Source organism: Mytilus edulis, chromosome 3 (assembly GCF_963676685.1).
Source record: "Mytilus edulis chromosome 3, xbMytEdul2.2, whole genome shotgun sequence".
In the NCBI taxonomy this organism is placed as follows: domain Eukaryota; kingdom Metazoa; phylum Mollusca; class Bivalvia; order Mytilida; family Mytilidae; genus Mytilus; species Mytilus edulis.
Genome location: NC_092346.1, coordinates 59,456,086 through 59,474,174, shown reverse-complemented (window position 1 = coordinate 59,474,174; position 18,089 = coordinate 59,456,086). Strand labels below are relative to the sequence as shown.

The window sequence follows — 18,089 nt, the reverse complement described above, 5'->3', positions numbered from 1 at the left end:
TTTTCTTCGAAATAATACTTCAAACCCATATTCAATCTATGAGTTTGACTTTCCCTCTGGTATCTTTCGTCCATCTTCCATTAGACAACTGTCCATACAACATCGCAAGCTCCCAATCTTAAAGAGTCGTATAGTTGAGAAAATCTTCAACAGAAACTATCAAAGATCTGACAACAATATCCAATATAAAATTGTTTTTTTAAATCTTTTTTTTTTTAAATTTGACATACGAATACCAAATACATGAGTTAGGCACCTGGACATGCAACAGCGTTTAACCAGATCTTTTGAAAATCTCCATTTAAGAATTAACAATAGATGCATAAAACAACATACGCTTAAAATCGACACATGAAAAGTGATTGAAATAATATTAGTGTTGTAATAGTTAATAAGAAAAACACAAACACAAGCACAAACACAAACACAAACACAAACACAAACACAAACAAAACGAAAAATGAACATATCGTATCAAAGAAAGCGTGTTATAACAGAATTCAAGCTCAACGTATTCAACATGACGTTCTGAAACCTTATTTAGTTTAATGTATTTCAAACAGATTTCATATTGAACCGCAACGAGTCCTTACGAATCTGCAATACCCTTCATTTTTGAACAAAACAAAAATACTAAATGGAAATTTTTTAAACTGTATTATATAATATTTCTGTAAAAAAGAAAGAAGTGTTAAATATCACTTTATATTACATTCCTATAGTAGGATTAATTATGCCACAATAAATCTCCGTATATGTGACAAACGTTTTGAACTAAAAATAGTATCAATATCAATATTGGGGGTATTAAAAGTATTTCCGTATTGCAAAAAGTAAAGTGACAAACAAAAAGAACTCCAAGGAAAAATTATAAATGGAAAGCCCCTTACCAAATAGCAAAATCAAAAGCTCAAACCCATCAAACGTAATAAATTATAATGTGCAGGTATTAAAATAGACATTGGTCAAACTTCAGATTGTACGGTATGAAATAAGTTTAAATTTATATTATTTTTTTTTGTATAATCAGCTAAAGAAGGAATACTGAGTTCTGCTTCATTTTGGTCTTAAACATTTACCATAAACTAGTATTGATTGATGTTGGTTTTGTCAAAGAGCGTTTCATCTTTTTTTTTTTTTTAAAGTTCATCCAAAAGAAACCTAAGATCCTATGGATAAATATTTAGTGTCTACTTCATAAATAGTACTAGATGGTCTCGAGTTATTGATTCTAGGTGCTGAAGTTGCGAACCTTTTGTTTTTACTTTCAGTTTGTATTTTCTGTGCGCTTTTATGGTCCCTTTGTTCATATGGCTTTTGATATGACATTAAAAAAAGCCAAAATATAGAACATACAAAACAACACGCGTAAAGAAAACTTAGAACAGAGCAACACAAACACCGTCAAAAACTTGGGTTCAGCTCAGGTGCTCCTGAGAGACAAGCAAATCCTGCTCCACATGTGACGCTTGTTAGTACACCATCGATCTATTCAAACAAAATTCCAAGAAGGTATTCATCAAACTGAAATAATGCAATAGGCGGCAATATATGTGGTACACTTGAGAAAGTTTTTAACAGAGATCAGTTGTATTCATATACAGAATACCATTTTTTTGTAAAAGAAGCTAACCTAGAAAATAAGAAAATTTAGAGAGAAACCGATTTTTTCAGCTACCCGAGGATTGTGTATATACATAAAGTTACTAACAAAACCTTTTCATAATCGACATACCGCATACATTATTAAGAACTTTTTTGTGGAGATGATCGCTTATATATTATAAGCGGCTGGGGAAACCACCATTCTCTGAAAAAAAAATATTGAATATTTTTATTTGAAAGTAGAACGCTGGAATTTAATACATAACAACGGGGTTTGTTAGTGAAAGATTTGATAGCAATGCAAAGATTTATGAAAGGGAGAGGAAAATGCACTGAATTTGATTTTAATATAATATAACACTATGACAACTTTAGGGAAAATAATACTTTTATAGAAAAAACAGATACTAAACTGCCAAAATACAAGGCGACACGAAAGGTCCTTAAACAAGTAAAAATAAAAAGCAAAAAGCAACAACGCTTTTAATTTTTTCTTAGAGAAAAAAATGTTTTATATTCTACGACGATATTATTATTTAATCGCATTTCAATATTAATTAGGTCATTAAAGGGGAAAACGGATATAATTATCTCACAGAATGTTTCTGTATATTGCGATGTGTTCTATGCAAAATATGTTGAAAGAAAAAAGAAATGTTACATGGTAGACAAAGAAGACATATGATCTTGCCAATATCACTTTAACGTGTGTGGATATAGCTTTCTTTAAGTCAATTCGAATAAAAAATAAATATCTTATTTATATTGAGGCTTGAATAGTAAGATGTATCGAATATATCTAATTTAGGTTTATGAAAATTAAAAAAAGTTTCCCTATACTTTAAGATCTATTGAATAAAAAGTGTTAAATGCAAAGAAATTTCAGTAATCACAAAATTAAAGGATCATGGTCATAAAAAGAGATGAAGTTAAAAGCGTGTCAATACTTAATGCTTTTATAAAAGTAAGAGAATTGATTTCAACTGGTATGTCTCAGCAATGACAAATATATAAAGTTCTTTTGGCCTTTTGTTTCATAAAAAAACAGAGATAGAAGATATACAGAAGTGGATCCTTTATCTTAATATACAAAGTTCAGTGATATAAATTGCACTTAGTTACTGGTTAAATTGGATTCGTCACTTCCCAGAGCAGTTGATAACAAAGCATATTGAAAGCCAATAGTATAAGCAGACAAATTAAGTTACTCCAATTTATTTATGACTAAATTAACTTAATTTGTTTGTTGCCGTAAATTCGATAATTCGATGAATTCTTATTCGTCCCTCATGTTTTGACCTTTCTGATGGAAATATATGCGACTTTTCGAAATGTCGAATAATTGAGTTTTTGAAGCTTTTTGGTCTCGTGTTAATATTCAAATTCCTCTGATCGCGTATAAACCTTATCTCTCGTCATTATTTACGACAAATTAGTATTTATTATTTCTATTATATGTTTTATCTCTTTTTTCAAATATTATAATTGGTGTAGAAAGAAATGGACGACTGTAGAGAAATTCGGCAGTGCGTCTGGGACCTGCATACGATAAAATATTAGGTGTAGTTTAGAGATAACGTTAAATTAAAACACAATTGTTCTAATAGCATATCTTTTATCTTGTGTTTTTACTTCTAGTGTTGGTGCCTTACTTTGTCTGAGCTATAAATATATGACTTTCATTCTCTTGTCGTTATTGTACAATAAAAAAATATTCTTCTTTTCTTTCCCTTATGAAAGAGTTTTCATATGTTTATTTTTTCACAGTTACTCTACAATTCTACAAAATAATTCATTGTTATTTCTACATACATTTTATAATTTCAACAACAAATCTTTTATCAAAGGTACCAGGCATATAATTATTGGTTGGCCATATGCGAAAATCTGACAATGAAAAGTATGAAAGAATAATAAAAAAAAAAGGAAAATTTATGTAGAAATAAAAATGACAGAAGTATTTTATATTTTATGAGCAACAATAGGACAATCTATTTTATGTAAGTCTCAAGTAATTAATCTCTCATATTTGTCACAATAGAAAACACTAGTCTGTACTTCATATAATAAAATATCATTAACATTTTAAATATTTCACGCGCCATGACTTTTTTCATTATAAATACATTATATTTTATACCATAACATTTTTATTTTGCATGCAAAAGGACTGCAATATAAAGCATTTCAATGGAAAGATGTTAAAAAAATGTATTGATATAGATTGTTCAAGTTTTAATGCCTGTCCCTCGAATATAAAGACTTTTCTTCGATTTTGATCCAGAACATCATAAATAATTGCTTTATGAAATTAATATTTTATAGCTTTAAATAAACTTGCATAATGAACCAACAAATTAAATAAACTGTAACCTTACTTCATAGGGTTAAGATGAAAGAGTGTTTTGACAACATGGTGCTTTTCCTAAACCAACATAAAGTTAAGTGATGGTTTCCCATATAGTAGGTCACAAGGTAAGCTGTTCATATAAATCTACTTTATCCTGTTAACGAACGTATGTGACCGCTTCAATTATAATTTATGTGAAATGCTAATTGCAATGTATTATTTTAGAAACACAACCCTTTCTTTAAAATATTCAAAGGGAAGATTTACACTTTCAGTGGCTAAAACACATCTGTGCAATGTTTTCATTTATTTCTGTAAACTTCTCGACAAAATCTAAATAGTACACGTACAAATTCTTTTAGATTGCAATTATTTATATTTGCTTTTAAAAGACAGACGTATCCTGTTAAATTGTACTCGAAAGTGTCCTGTCTTACTACAAACTTTGGGACTACAACATTGTGGTACCAATTTTGATTGTCATCATAAATAATTATAGATAAACTCTAAAATAAATATTTCTTTCCTGTGGTATTCCCAATAGTGATAGTCATTAAACTTATCATAGATACCAGGATTGAAAATGTATATTTACGCCAGACGCGCGTTTCGTCTTCAAAAGACTCATCAGTGACGCTCGAATCAAAAAATGTTAAAAAGGCCAAATTAAGTACGAAATTGAAAGCATTAAGGACTGAAACTTCCTAAAAGATTTTTCAAAGGATTATTTTAGCTACATTTTCGTTTTTAATTATTTTATTTTATTATAATTTTCTTTAATATTTATAATATGATTACTATATTTTGAATGATAATTATCTAGTTAATGATACGATATTAGAATACAAAGAAGAGGTACAGATAAATTACGAAAAGTAATTCATCATGAATATGCTGATTAAATAAAATAGTTGAAATATTTATGAAGTAATGGTTAAAGTGTGTATGCAGTTAATGTTATGTTTAAAAGATATGGCAAAAAATAAGATTTATAAAAACTAGAGAACGAACAAACATAGCACGTCGCACACGAACACTTCTTTGGGAATAGATGTGACGTACAACGCATTGAAAGGACAACATGTCCTGATTTTATTACAATATCTAATTCCATAACACATTAAAATCATGAAAAGGATAGCCAAATAAATGTTTTATAGATAAAACTGTAAAGCAAAGACCGTCATGATTATACTGAGACCATCTTAAGACTTATATGTTGATGTCTTGATTTTACGGTAAGACACTTCTACTAAGTCAGGACGAAGATGTGTCTATAAACCATCTTATGATATGTCTTATGATTTAAGATATCTTCTAAAACAAGGGTCTTGCGATCTTCGTTACGTTTTGACCTCTGTGTTGAAAGTTTTCTACATACTTGATTAATTAGCATTCATGAATGCATACTAGAACTAAAATGAGATTTAAATAAATATAAGACAACAATCAATTAATATGTCATAATAAAAAAATACCCACGTGTGTAATAAGTCTTCATATATTGGCTCTAATTTTCAAAGTCTAAAGTTTATAAAGATTATATCACTCTTAATTATACTTTTTCTATTGAAACGCGTAACATAAGAATATTCTTTTGTCTGTACGAGTTCCTACTCCTGGAAATAAGAATACCTAACTTTGTGATTTTGTCGAGAATTTGAATCTGATAAAAAAAATTATTGTGTACCAGTTCTATTGCAGTTTAAGGTATCTTTAGAAAAAAAGAAATTTAGATTCTATCTTAAAAACATTAAAAACTAATGATGCACTCAATTTCAAATTCATTCGATAAGCGAAAATATTTAAACCATATTAAAATGTGTATTGTAGTTATCCATAATTATTATTTACTATTAATCACAATACTGATAACACCACATTAATGAAAATATATCAAAGAGCTTACATTTACGGTTATGAACTGTACATTTTCAAAGTACTTTTATACAATGTTTTCGTGTCTTGAATTACCTAGGTTAAATAATAAAAAAGATATATAGAATATCTGAGTAAATTTTCATTTATCCTAGCTACCGTATTAATAATTGTTGGGGATTTATTATGTGTCTGTGTGTGTGTGTCAGATTTAGTTTACAGAAAATGTATACATTGCATAAGTCATACACGCAATTGTTTATTTTCAAACAACAACCCTGATATCAAGAATATATTCACAAATATGAAACTGACGAAGCTGCACCATTATCAAAAATCAAATAGGAAGAATTAAACAATAGTAAGAACAATAGTATATATAAAGTTGTAGTGGACTTAAATCTTTAACATATCGGTTTTGTTAGTACATAATCAATAACCACACATGTAATTTTGTGTTACCTATATTGACATATTGTACTTCAATGGGTTGTATTAAATCAGCGTCTTGTCTTTCCGGTTTTTTTTTAAATATCCCTGAGTAAAAAATTAAACAAATGAAAATACAAGGTTTTTTCCCAAAATGACACCATTCGATTATTATAATATGCTTGATAAAAGATATTGATTTATTACAAATTTTCTACCAAACCAGTTTGTTTGGGGTTTTTTTTCAAAATAAATGAACAGTTTTGCCCATCAAGCAAAAACAAAGAAACTTGTTTAAATAAAAACTAAGTTACTTATTTAACGACTTAATGCATGTTCAAAACCTTTCTCATGGTTTGATAAATTATTTTTCTGTCTTTCATATAGGATTTATGTTTTAATTTAACAAAATTGATGTAATTGTTGTTTCTCCGTTATTAGTTTTCTTTGTTGTTTTGTCGACTGTTGTTTGGCATTTCGTCGTTTTTAAATTTAGTCATTATATAAGTTTGGTTTCTTCTACTTTTTTTATTTTTGTATACCTCCCCTAGTATGTATCCCCTTGTTTTGAAACTTTAACAACATCAAGACAAATTATGATATGTTATACATTATTTCGAAAAACTACACAAACTCTCATAAAAGCTGTATTTACTTTTTATGAATGTTTCCGTATTATATATGTTAGGTAAAAAAACAAACATTTGTGTTGACACGAAATATCAATTTTAAGTTTTTATTTTGATAAAATGTTACAAAATTGCTGAATTAGAAAAAAAATACTATGGGTTTGGTGTAGACAAAACGAGTCTCCCAAGTATAAAATAACAAGCTTGGTAAGAAGAGTTTTTGAGTAACATTTCTATATTTTCAAAACAATTGTATGATATATAACTCCATAACTGCACAGATCTAAATATTGTTCAAGGATTTTTTTTTAAATATTTAAATGAAAGACATCTCGATTATTTAATCAAGAAAAAAAAGTAATGAATACATTCAGAATACAATTTGACTTTTTCTAAATATTGTTTTTCTAATCCGAAATTGACTTGGGAGTAGTACCGCATATACTATAGAACATAATACAACCCAAGCAATAGATAATAGTCATACATATTTGATTGTATTAGTTAAATGCAATATTATATTTCGGCTATTCCAACCATTCAAAACCGAAGCAAAATATACGGATTTCATCTAGATCTGTGTCCATGTTTTCTTTGTCTTTCTTAACGTTTGACCATAAGCGGTTCCGAAATATTAGGAAACGTGTTTTTAAAAATTTCAAATAGTATTATCTCGAAAAACCTGCACTCATGTCGATATTTTTATCAAATGAACACATATTTTGATATTTTAAGTCAGGAATATAACAGTTCTAATACATTCGTCTGAAGTGTTTGGTCTTTTGATTTTGCCATTCGATTAGGGACTTTCCGTTTTGAATTTTCCCCGGAGTTCAGTATTTTTGTAATTTTACTATTTATCATGATGAAATATTTTTTACTTTTCTATAAAAAAAAAAATGATAATAAGAGACAAATCATGAACGTTAATGACACAGTAATTCAGCTAAACATATATATATATATATATATATATACAACAATTATAGTTCTCGAATCACAGTGGTATTAACATTTCTGATGTTTTTGTTAAAATAAAATTTTCTATATGATTTTACTTCTTATATTTAATGCGTTTCCCTCGGTTTTAGTTTGTTACCCCGATTTTGTTTTTTGTCCATAGATTTATGAGTTTTGAACAGCGGTATACTACTGTTGCCTTTATTTACTTCAAAAAAGAAATGACATATTTGTCCTTTTAAATAAGAAAAATAGAAATGACATTTTTGTCTTTATAAAAGCTTTCATTTATAGAAATATTGTGCCTTTTGTTCATGCTTGATTTTTCTTTCTTTCTTCAGTTTCCTTATAATCATTGTTTTCAGTTCAGTTCCGTATGCCTTTTAACTTTATCTAATTCGATAATTTAATAAACTTGATTTTTTTGTGTTTTGTATGATGATTTTATGATAAAAGGTCTGATTTAATTCATATATAACTAACATTTACCCAAACGGAAAATACTCTTAGAACAAGTAAAAGATTATCATATTTATTTTTCAAACGTTTGAATGTCGTACCTAAAATTGGACATTTCCTACTATTAATGTGAATATCAAAGATAAAGTGATATTTAAAACAACATTAAAAAATAATTTGTTTGTATATTATTTAATTGAAAAATCTTCTAAAGAAGAAATCAATAATATCAGTGAATTAATTTTCGTTAAATATTCTAGACTTTGCCCATTTAAATAATTTTATTGTATCAAAATGCTAATGCATGAGATAAAACACTGTAACTTGCTGTGAGATTTTTAAATTTTTAAACTGAAACGAGCCTTTGAGAAATGTTGTAATGATAAAATACTTAATATAGGTTGTTCAATTACCACCGGTTTTTGTTATCTGAACATGAAATATATGATTGACAATCGTAAATATTCATAGAAATTTTCAATTTGCGATTATGTCAATGATGGTATCATATAATAAATAGATTATATATTCCATTGAGACCATAGTCAGATAACTATTTTGGGACATTGTGCTTTCAACACTTTTATCGTGATATTTTAACTGAGTCTGGATTAATTTACATGGCTTGTGATGCATACATAACAAGGAACTTTAACCCTATCTACCCACCCGATCTCGCGTCAGTTTATTTTCGATCTATGATTAGATATAAAAAGATGTGGTATGAGTGCCAATGAGACAACTCTCCATCCAAGTCACAATTTATAAATTAAACAATTATAGGTCTTATGAGTTTATATGTCCCTCTGGTGTCTTTCGCCCCTCAGTTAGAGTTCCCAAAGTGTTTTTACTTTGTTTGTATATTCAAAATGAGTTTCTCATATTTGACCACGAGTTAACACTGTTGCCTATTACTATTGATTATATTGTGTACCATTTCCATTCCTTTGTTATTCTAAATAGTATTTTATGGGGGAATTGTTTTCATTATAACAAAATTCATGTGCTCTATATTTCCACTGTATCATTTTATGAACTCGTGTAGATAATTTTAAAACACGGTCTGTCATGGAAACAAAATTATCATGATTATAAGGAGTCAAATAACCTATATAGACGTGTGGTGGACCGGTAATAATTGCATAAACGCATGTTGGTGAGAGGGAATTAGTGTCAGGTCCTTACCTTATCCTATTATTTTATAACTGAGGCACTAGGATATTAAAGAGGCACTAGCTGTCAAATTCATGTTCACCAATTTTAATCCAATTCTCATATTTTATTTAAAACAATGTAAACATTTATCCAAACTAATAAAAGTCTAAAATAAATTATAAACAGGGCACGATCATGAAAATACGTAGCTTCGTTTCGTGTTTATTTTCGTCCATACGCCATCTAATTAATTATCGAGTTGACCTTTAAAGTCATGCAATGACCGTATAAGCGATGTAAACATAAATATAGATATAAATACATTAAGCAAACTCGTGCTGTTGGATATTCTAGGTCTATTTAATTTCATATTATAGATGAAAAATACATGTTAATCATCGGTTTTACCTGTATAAAAATGAATTTTTGTGGATCGAATCAGTCAATCAAATGACTTATCTTTGTTTCACTTTCAATGTTGACATTCTTTTCCTTTACATTACTTTACACATACAATTCACGTGTTACCCATCTCAAGCAAAGGGGTTAAATTGAAGTTCCCATGAATACGGATTCAATGAGATCGAATTATTCACTTGCAAGTGAATAATTCATAATCTTTGTTTTTTAGCTTATTTTGACAAAGTTGACGTGACCATACTGGCTGCTAAAAGCTAATTATTATTTCACTATTTGCATTTCATTATTGATTGAGCAACAAAAAAAAAGATTTTTTTATACATCTCGTAGCTAGTGCCCCTTTAACACTCCACTACAATCAAACTAGGAAAAACGCATTTAAATATATATCCATTTTATAGAAGACTAAAACACATAAGAACAATGATGTGTACAATATTATATTATAGAATCATGTCAGCTACTAGTATTTGAAGAACGATCAATCATACCGCTTACTTTACTTCCAGATATTCGGCTTTAAATTTTCATTATGAAGATCAATCCAGAAAAGCGCAGGAAATTTTTAACAAGTTGTTTTCATTTTTTGCCAAATATCTATTGCATAGTTATTTTATAAAGGATGTTCAAGTTTAATATTTCTTGCAATGGTCATAAAGCATTTGTGCAAGAAAAACATAAGAGTATATAAGGTTCCGAAAATTAAAAAAATGTATCGCACAATATGTAATCCGAATATATTTCGGAAATATGTATGACAGAAAGAGTAGGTCAAAAAGATTCAAATTCAAGTAATTGGTTACTCGATCATAAAGACATTTTCCTATTTATTATATATATAAATGTGTAACGGTAATTAATGATAATCAAGGCTATCGTTTTTATCTACGCTATGGATTATCTGTACAAACGAATGTGCATTCTTGATGTCTTCTGTAAAACCTTCCAGAAATTGTCAACAGAAACAGATGTTAAAGTGCAGTCCATTTTCTGATATGTTGTTTGATATGTAGAATTACATTGTTTGATTATGTGTATCCAATTTATTCATTTTTCTCATTAATAAAGAACGAATTCAAAACGCGAATGATATAGTAAGGGAGTAAAGTATTTATACAGGTATCATTTATTAAAACTTTAAACTTGCATTATTTGCCGCTTAAAAATGATCAGCTAATATTTTTTATCTTTCGTTCATATTCCCTGTTGTAACCATACTGGTCATTTTAGATGGTAAACCCTAATATACCCGAAAAGTTTTCTACTGAACGTCAAGCAACAAAAGTCCATCAACCAGGAAGTGTGTAAACAGAGAATATAAAGTATGAAATTTGAATTAAAATAAGTTTTTTTTTTCAAATGATTTCAAAGGGGATGGTTTCATGATGTCCTGCGTATACGTCGTACGAACATTTTTGTGGGTGTCCTTTTCACTTAATCGGTCATTGTTTTAACCTATCGAAATGTTCAAGTGTGTGATGTTCGTTTTTGGGGCATTTATTTATATTCAATCGCATGACATCTGAAATTGCAAGAACTCAAGGAGCAAGACCATGTTCGTAGACAGGATAAACGTCTCTTGTTAAATATGCACCATATGACATGCGTAATAAAAACAACAGTAGAATACCGGTGTGCAAAGGTCAGTAATGGATTGAGAGGTAAAAAACGGATTACAAACTTACACCAAGGCAAACAAATCAACCATTAGAGGGGAAAATATGAAATACACAAACAACAGGAACACTGAAGTGAACAAAAAACATACATAGAAGCGAACTTACACCGATCAAAACGGCAAAATTGTAAATACGACACAATAGTCATAGGTACAGATCAAATGACTATTCTGTTATCTTAAAATATCAATTTTTGAAAATATATGTCGGTAACGGGTTGAGATACATATCGTTTTGGTCAATTAATTCGGGATACAAGTAAAAGGTTAAGCTATCTATCAAACCAGGTTAGATCCACTTTTATCTACATCAGGAAATGCCAGTACCAGAAATATGAGTTGTACAAAAATGTATGTAGGAGCCAGCTGAGAAACCCTTCCGGGTGCGGGAATTTTTCGCTGCGTTGAAGACCTATTGGTGGCGTTTGGCAGTTGTCATCACTTTGGTCGGGTTGTTGTCTCTTTAGCATATTCCCCATTTCCATTCTAAATGTTATTCCATTCGTAAGATGTGTTTTAGCTTTTGACATTACCATTTTATCAAAATCATAACGAACCGTAATCAGGGGCCAAAGTTTGAACAGGATAATATATGACTAGGAACAAAAATTCGTCCTTTTTTGGTAAATTTGTGTATAGAGTTTTCCGTGTGAAAATTAAATGTGCAAATCTAGACATGCTTTACTGTCTGTTTTAGACTTATTTAAAGTAAGTCCCCTTGGGTAAATTTCTACAGTTGAATTGGAAAATTCTTGATTATGTAAAGCAAAATTATTATCATTAAGGATTTTGTAAATGTATCAATTAAATGTTATTTAGACGGATCTGTGGTTTATGTTCATAAATATATATATATATATAATAGGTCCGAGTTGTGGTCATTACGAAAATATGTTACTAGCAATTCTTCGTAAATATCTGTTTTAGTTAAATGGATATAATAATTGTTATGCAATGACTGCACTTATTAAAAAAATAAAAGCTTTTAAAAATGCAGCCCTCCATGACTGAAGCAGGGCAGGTTGAGTTAAGGGGTCACGCTATGTTCAGAAAATATTTTTTTGCGATTGATTTTGCATAAGCCAAATACTTATTTTCTTCTCTTCAGCTGTTTTATTTCATAATTGGTTATGTAATGAGTATACACAAAACTGTGAATAATTGTGATATCAAACTGCTGGTATAAATGTTAATGTGAAGAATATTCTTGAAATTTACTGACTAAAACATATTTGTGAAATATCTTTCAATCGACAAAAATCGAAGTTGCAAGATATATGTACTGTGTCCTTAATATATGTACGCTTACATGTACCATAAAATGCATTACGATTATTGTAATATAGAAAAGATTCGGATATGTATGTGCATGTTAACTATTGTTTTGCAACCAGAGTAACTTTAATTGTACATTATGTACCCCTATTTTTTACATTTTTACTTGTTATGTCTGTTTGATTTGTTCACACATCGTTGTCAATATAATGATATTTTATACGACTGTCGTATCCATGAGAGGTTTAGATAGCTATAAAACCAGGTTTAGTTCACCATTTTCTACATGAGAAAATGCCTGTATTAAGTTATGAATATGACAGTTGTTATCCAGTCGTTTGACGTGTTTTAGCGTTTGATTTTGCTATTTGATAAGGAACGTACTGTTTAGAATTTTCCTCGGAGTTCGGTATTTTTGTTATTTCACTTTTTTATATGTATGTGCAGTTATTTGTTACAAAAGTAACAATATTAAAGGCACAAAAAGCACTGCACTAGATGCACATTTCGACATTAAACGTTTCTTCGGTGAGGCCAAACTATTTGAAAATCCAAATCGAATTCGAATATTGAAGAGATGGTAAAACCTAATAGAACAAACGTTTAGCCAAAGACAGACAGATTATTAACTTTTTTTATATGTGTGTGCAATTATTATTTGTTACAATTTTCCTTGGAGTTCGGTATTTTTGTTATTTTACTGTTTAAAATAATTTTTAGGGAACTTTTGAATTATTTAATTATCTAATCTTTATCTCTTTTTTTCTTTCAGAAAGATGCAAGTATACATGAATATCTCGACTAACTGAAAGATGTGTTATTTGTACATTATAATTTCAATATCATAAAATCAAAGCAGTGTTCATCGAATAAAATATCATAAGTACTCTCTAATTTTGTTTTATTCTTATCAATATTTCATAGGCATTTGGTCATACTTCAAAAAAACTCAAATGTCGCTTAGTTTTTCATCTATACAATTTATCAACTATACTGTACAAAGGAACGTAATTTATCCTAACGGTTATGTCTTGAATTTCTATAAAGTCGTATCTACAAACTATTTAAATAATAAAGAATATAAATTTCTGTTCGATAAATATAAAACTAAATAAGGAAAAGATATAAAAATAAACCAGAAAAGTAACTTATGAACTTGATTGTCTTTTGAGTGTAGACAAAGACCCCACAGGTGGTATGACGGATACAAATGCAATGAGTCCGCGTCATAATTATTTTCTCTTCTGTTTGATCTGTAATTAAACAATTGTTTGTCGTAATCATTAATCTGATTAAAAGCATTAATACAGAGGTAGTTTAATTACATGAATTGTATCCACGCACAACAATCGTGATTTATTCTTACTCGTCTAACATTTCTACTTAAAAGAAACTTTTTTTGCAGATATACTCAGCCTTTACGTTATTCCTATCTATAACAGTATCCTTAGTTATAGGTGTAATATTTCATGAATTTCTATTTTTGCAGATGTACGTATTACTGGAGTTCATTAATGCTGCAGCGCATTCTTATAAAATTAATCGAGGAATGCCAAAGCTGAAATTTCTAAACTAAATATGAACTCGGTGTCGGGCTTTCGTCAATTTCTAAAAAAAATCACATTATTTTGTTGAAATTGTAACGGAAAACAAAAATGACAAAATTGGCTGAAAGATAAAGTCGTCGATATAAGAAGATATTAAAATATCATTTATGTATTGGCGGATAAATACTTTGAGCTTGCGTTCAAAACCTGTGAAAATTCGTTGATGCTAGCATATGTATTCTCGCTTACGAGATTCGAACATAGAAAAACCAATGTCTCCTCATAAATATTTGCACATGTGTTTTTGTTTATGAAAATTAAAGTATGTATTTGGGTTGGTATTTTTTCTGAATTTTTGATTTCTTTATTCATTTCGTTAATCTGATAATCGAGGGCTGAGCTCTTTAAAAAAAGTTGCCAACCGTCACGTTATTATGTGTTTTATCCATATCCGAAACCTTCGGTTATCTTTTGTTTTCCGTATTATCTTATTATCAATTTCATGAGGGTTTTTTTTTTTTTGTAATTAAGGTTGGTAGCTGATGTTGTGTAGTCTTTGTTCAATTCTTATTGCAACAAGTGGTCTGAACTCCGGACAATTTAGAGCAAGGCATATGTTATAGAAGAAAAGGGAAAAAAATGGTGACCACTTGATAAAATAAAATATCTTATTGTTTTAAGGGTTGTAGTAACTACGACTTTTCATGACAAATACCAATGTGTTAATTTTTATACGCCTGGTGCCTTTGGTTTATATTTATAAAACAAATGTTATTCCAATGTTTCTTCATGCGTTTTTACATTAAGAGTTCATAATTTTCGGTTAGGTTCAAAAGAAAATAGCAGGGGGTTTTACCCTGCAGATCAACCTTTTCTATACGGGGAAGTTGTGATGCATCTTCCAGTAACCTTGTTGTGTGTTTGGTTGTAATGTTTTCTAATTGTTTTTTCTTTTACAAAGTGCTGTCTGAGCTTCTCTGAATCAAATTGTATAGTTCGTCTAGAATTTAAGTTTGATGAATAAAACATCATGCACATCGCAAGTTCCATTCTATGAGATTGATTTACACCAGTTATCAACTTTGGAAGAAAATAAACCGATTTTGAATACTATTCACCAAATACAATCGTTCCTACTTATGGTTTAATAGATAAGAAATCATGCCTTCTTTTTAGAAGCTTTATAGGACGATTTTTTAGAAGGATGATGTAGTTTTCCTGCAAAATATTTCCATCAGTAGCGACACCTCACTAACTGAATTATACATCGATACACTATCTTGACCAAGAATTTAAATACAGTGTCCCGAAACCGAGAGGTTATTGAAAAACAATGGCAGATTTGTATTACTAGATCATAAAATTGGTTATTTGTATATATAAATGTCATAAAAATCTAGAACAAACTATGCATAAATATTTCGTTTTGATGAGGGTTATTCCTTCACCAACAGATAAATATTTTTTCGTAATCACAGTATCGATTACTATCAGCTGTTACAGCTTGTATAACATGTTTGATTCTAATTACTGGGGTTAATTTTGGCTGATTTGCAAATCCCTAGCATACTATGTTCTCGAAATTCAGTGCAGTACTAACATGATTAAACATTAGTTTTGTTTATAGCTTTTTAAATAAAGGTTTTAGTCAAACATTGTAAATTTATTATCGTCGTGTAGAAAGAAATCATTATCATATTTTTATATTTTTATATACGAAAAATATAACTCATTAATAAATTCACTCTGAATCCACCAAAACCTGTGTTTACATTTTGATTAACGTAATCAACCTTTTCTTTAGAAAATAAATATTTAAGTTTTGCTTATTTTTTCTAAGAACTTCAGAAATATACAATTTACTTTAGAAAATATATACTCTTAGGTTATCGAGTGAAGATGTATTGCTGTGTTATCGAAGCATTATCTGCCACTATTTGTTCAATTTTTATTTTGTTTACGATAAGACATATTGTAACTGTAAGGAATTCAGGCAACATCAACATAAAACCATAGGAAACCCATCAATTTTAAGACGAAAACAACAGAACAAAAAAACAACCCTGAACTGCAACAAAAACAAACTAACAAATTCATAGAAACAGACTATTTGATAACAACTGTCATATATTTGACTTCTAGGACATTTTAAGAAAAAAATGGTTTAACCTGGTTATTAAGACAATGCTTTGGAGATTATACTTAAAACTGCTTTTGACATTATGTTTTTTCTTTCAAAGAACTAATCTGTGTAGATAGCGACTGCGCTAAGAATTCAATTTTAGAAATCTTACCTGGCATTACAGGGTTGCATTTGTACTTTATCATTTTTTTTCTCAATTTTATTTTGATTACATCTCCATGAAAGAAGGATATTAATTTTTACAATTTTATGTGGAAGATCCGGAGCACTATTATGTAATTCTAACATCAAATAACAATTGATGATGGTGTGAAAGATTTGATTTTTCTAATTGTTTCTTTATAATTGAAAATTTAATAATTAAGACGGTTAAACAGTTAATTCGTTAGTTTCCGTATAATACAATGTTTTCTTTTGTATCACACGTTTCTGTCTATAATAAACTGTTATTGTTGATTTATTTATCTGTATTGTTTGGTACCTGTTATTCAGTGATGACAATTTAGATTCAAGTTTCAGGTGTCGGTAACTGTAATTCAATTATTGCGTGATTGTTTTTGAAATTATCAATTATTCACGCGTGTATAAAAATACTTTGTCCTCTGAAGATAAATGTCAAGATTTATATCTTTAATGCTGCGATTCGGGAATAATTCTATGAACCTCGGAAATTAGCTTTCAGTCAACAAACTCGATGTATATATCATTTTTATTGCTTAAACGGAAATTGATATAAATTATCAAAATGAATAATATGTTAAATGTGAAGACTTAGGTCTTGATTAGTTTAGAAGTACATTGCTATTTAATTGAATAAAAGACAATGTAAATAGAACAGGAATAAGTTGACATATACTTGTTGAATTAAGTCACTATTAGAGGTAAAATAGCATTGAAATCTTGTTTTGTCATGTCATATTTTTATTATTTGTAAGTATCTGTATCTATAGAAAAAAAACTATTGCCCAATTGAATAACATTGAACAAAGTATCAGTTTCCTTTCATTCAGTCTGCAGTAATATGTCGTGCGTTCAACATATTAAATCTTATGACTCTCGTTTGTTCAGACCAATTCATAGTAAAACATTTAGGGTCTTTGACTTTAATCAACTTTTGACTTACTTTGTTCTCATGAAGTTGAACTAAAACATATTTACCAACTCTAGGGGTTCTGAATACACCAGGACATATGGTGTTTACAAAATTACGAGTGATGATATGCTAAATTGTTATATATGCATTTTCTTCCTATATGTATTGTTATGTATCTCTTTATTCAACATTAGCTAGAGGTATAGTAGGAAGGGTTGAGATCTCACAAAACACGTTTAACCCGCCGCATTTTTCGCATGTCCCAAGTCAGGAGCCTCCGGCCATTGTTGGTCTTGTATGTTTTTTTAATTTTAGTTAATTTTTATGTTTTGGTGTTCAGTGTGACGTCCATTTTCACTGGACTAGTACACAATTTTATTTAGAGACCAGCTGAGGACCACCTCCTGTTGTGTTATTTTCTCGCTGCGTTGAGGACTCGTTGGTGACATTCGGCTGTTGTCTGTTATT

General features: G+C 29.3%; 1 long non-coding RNA gene across 1 annotated transcript; it reads left to right on the top strand.

The window, feature by feature from the left end:
* Positions 1–3,967: 3,967 nt before the first annotated feature.
* LOC139516950 (uncharacterized) lies at positions 3,968–13,732 on the top strand. The gene is made up of 2 exons (XR_011663060.1): positions 3,968–4,080; positions 13,611–13,732. It is a non-coding gene; the product is annotated as an uncharacterized lncRNA (long non-coding RNA).
* Positions 13,733–18,089: the final 4,357 nt, after the last annotated feature.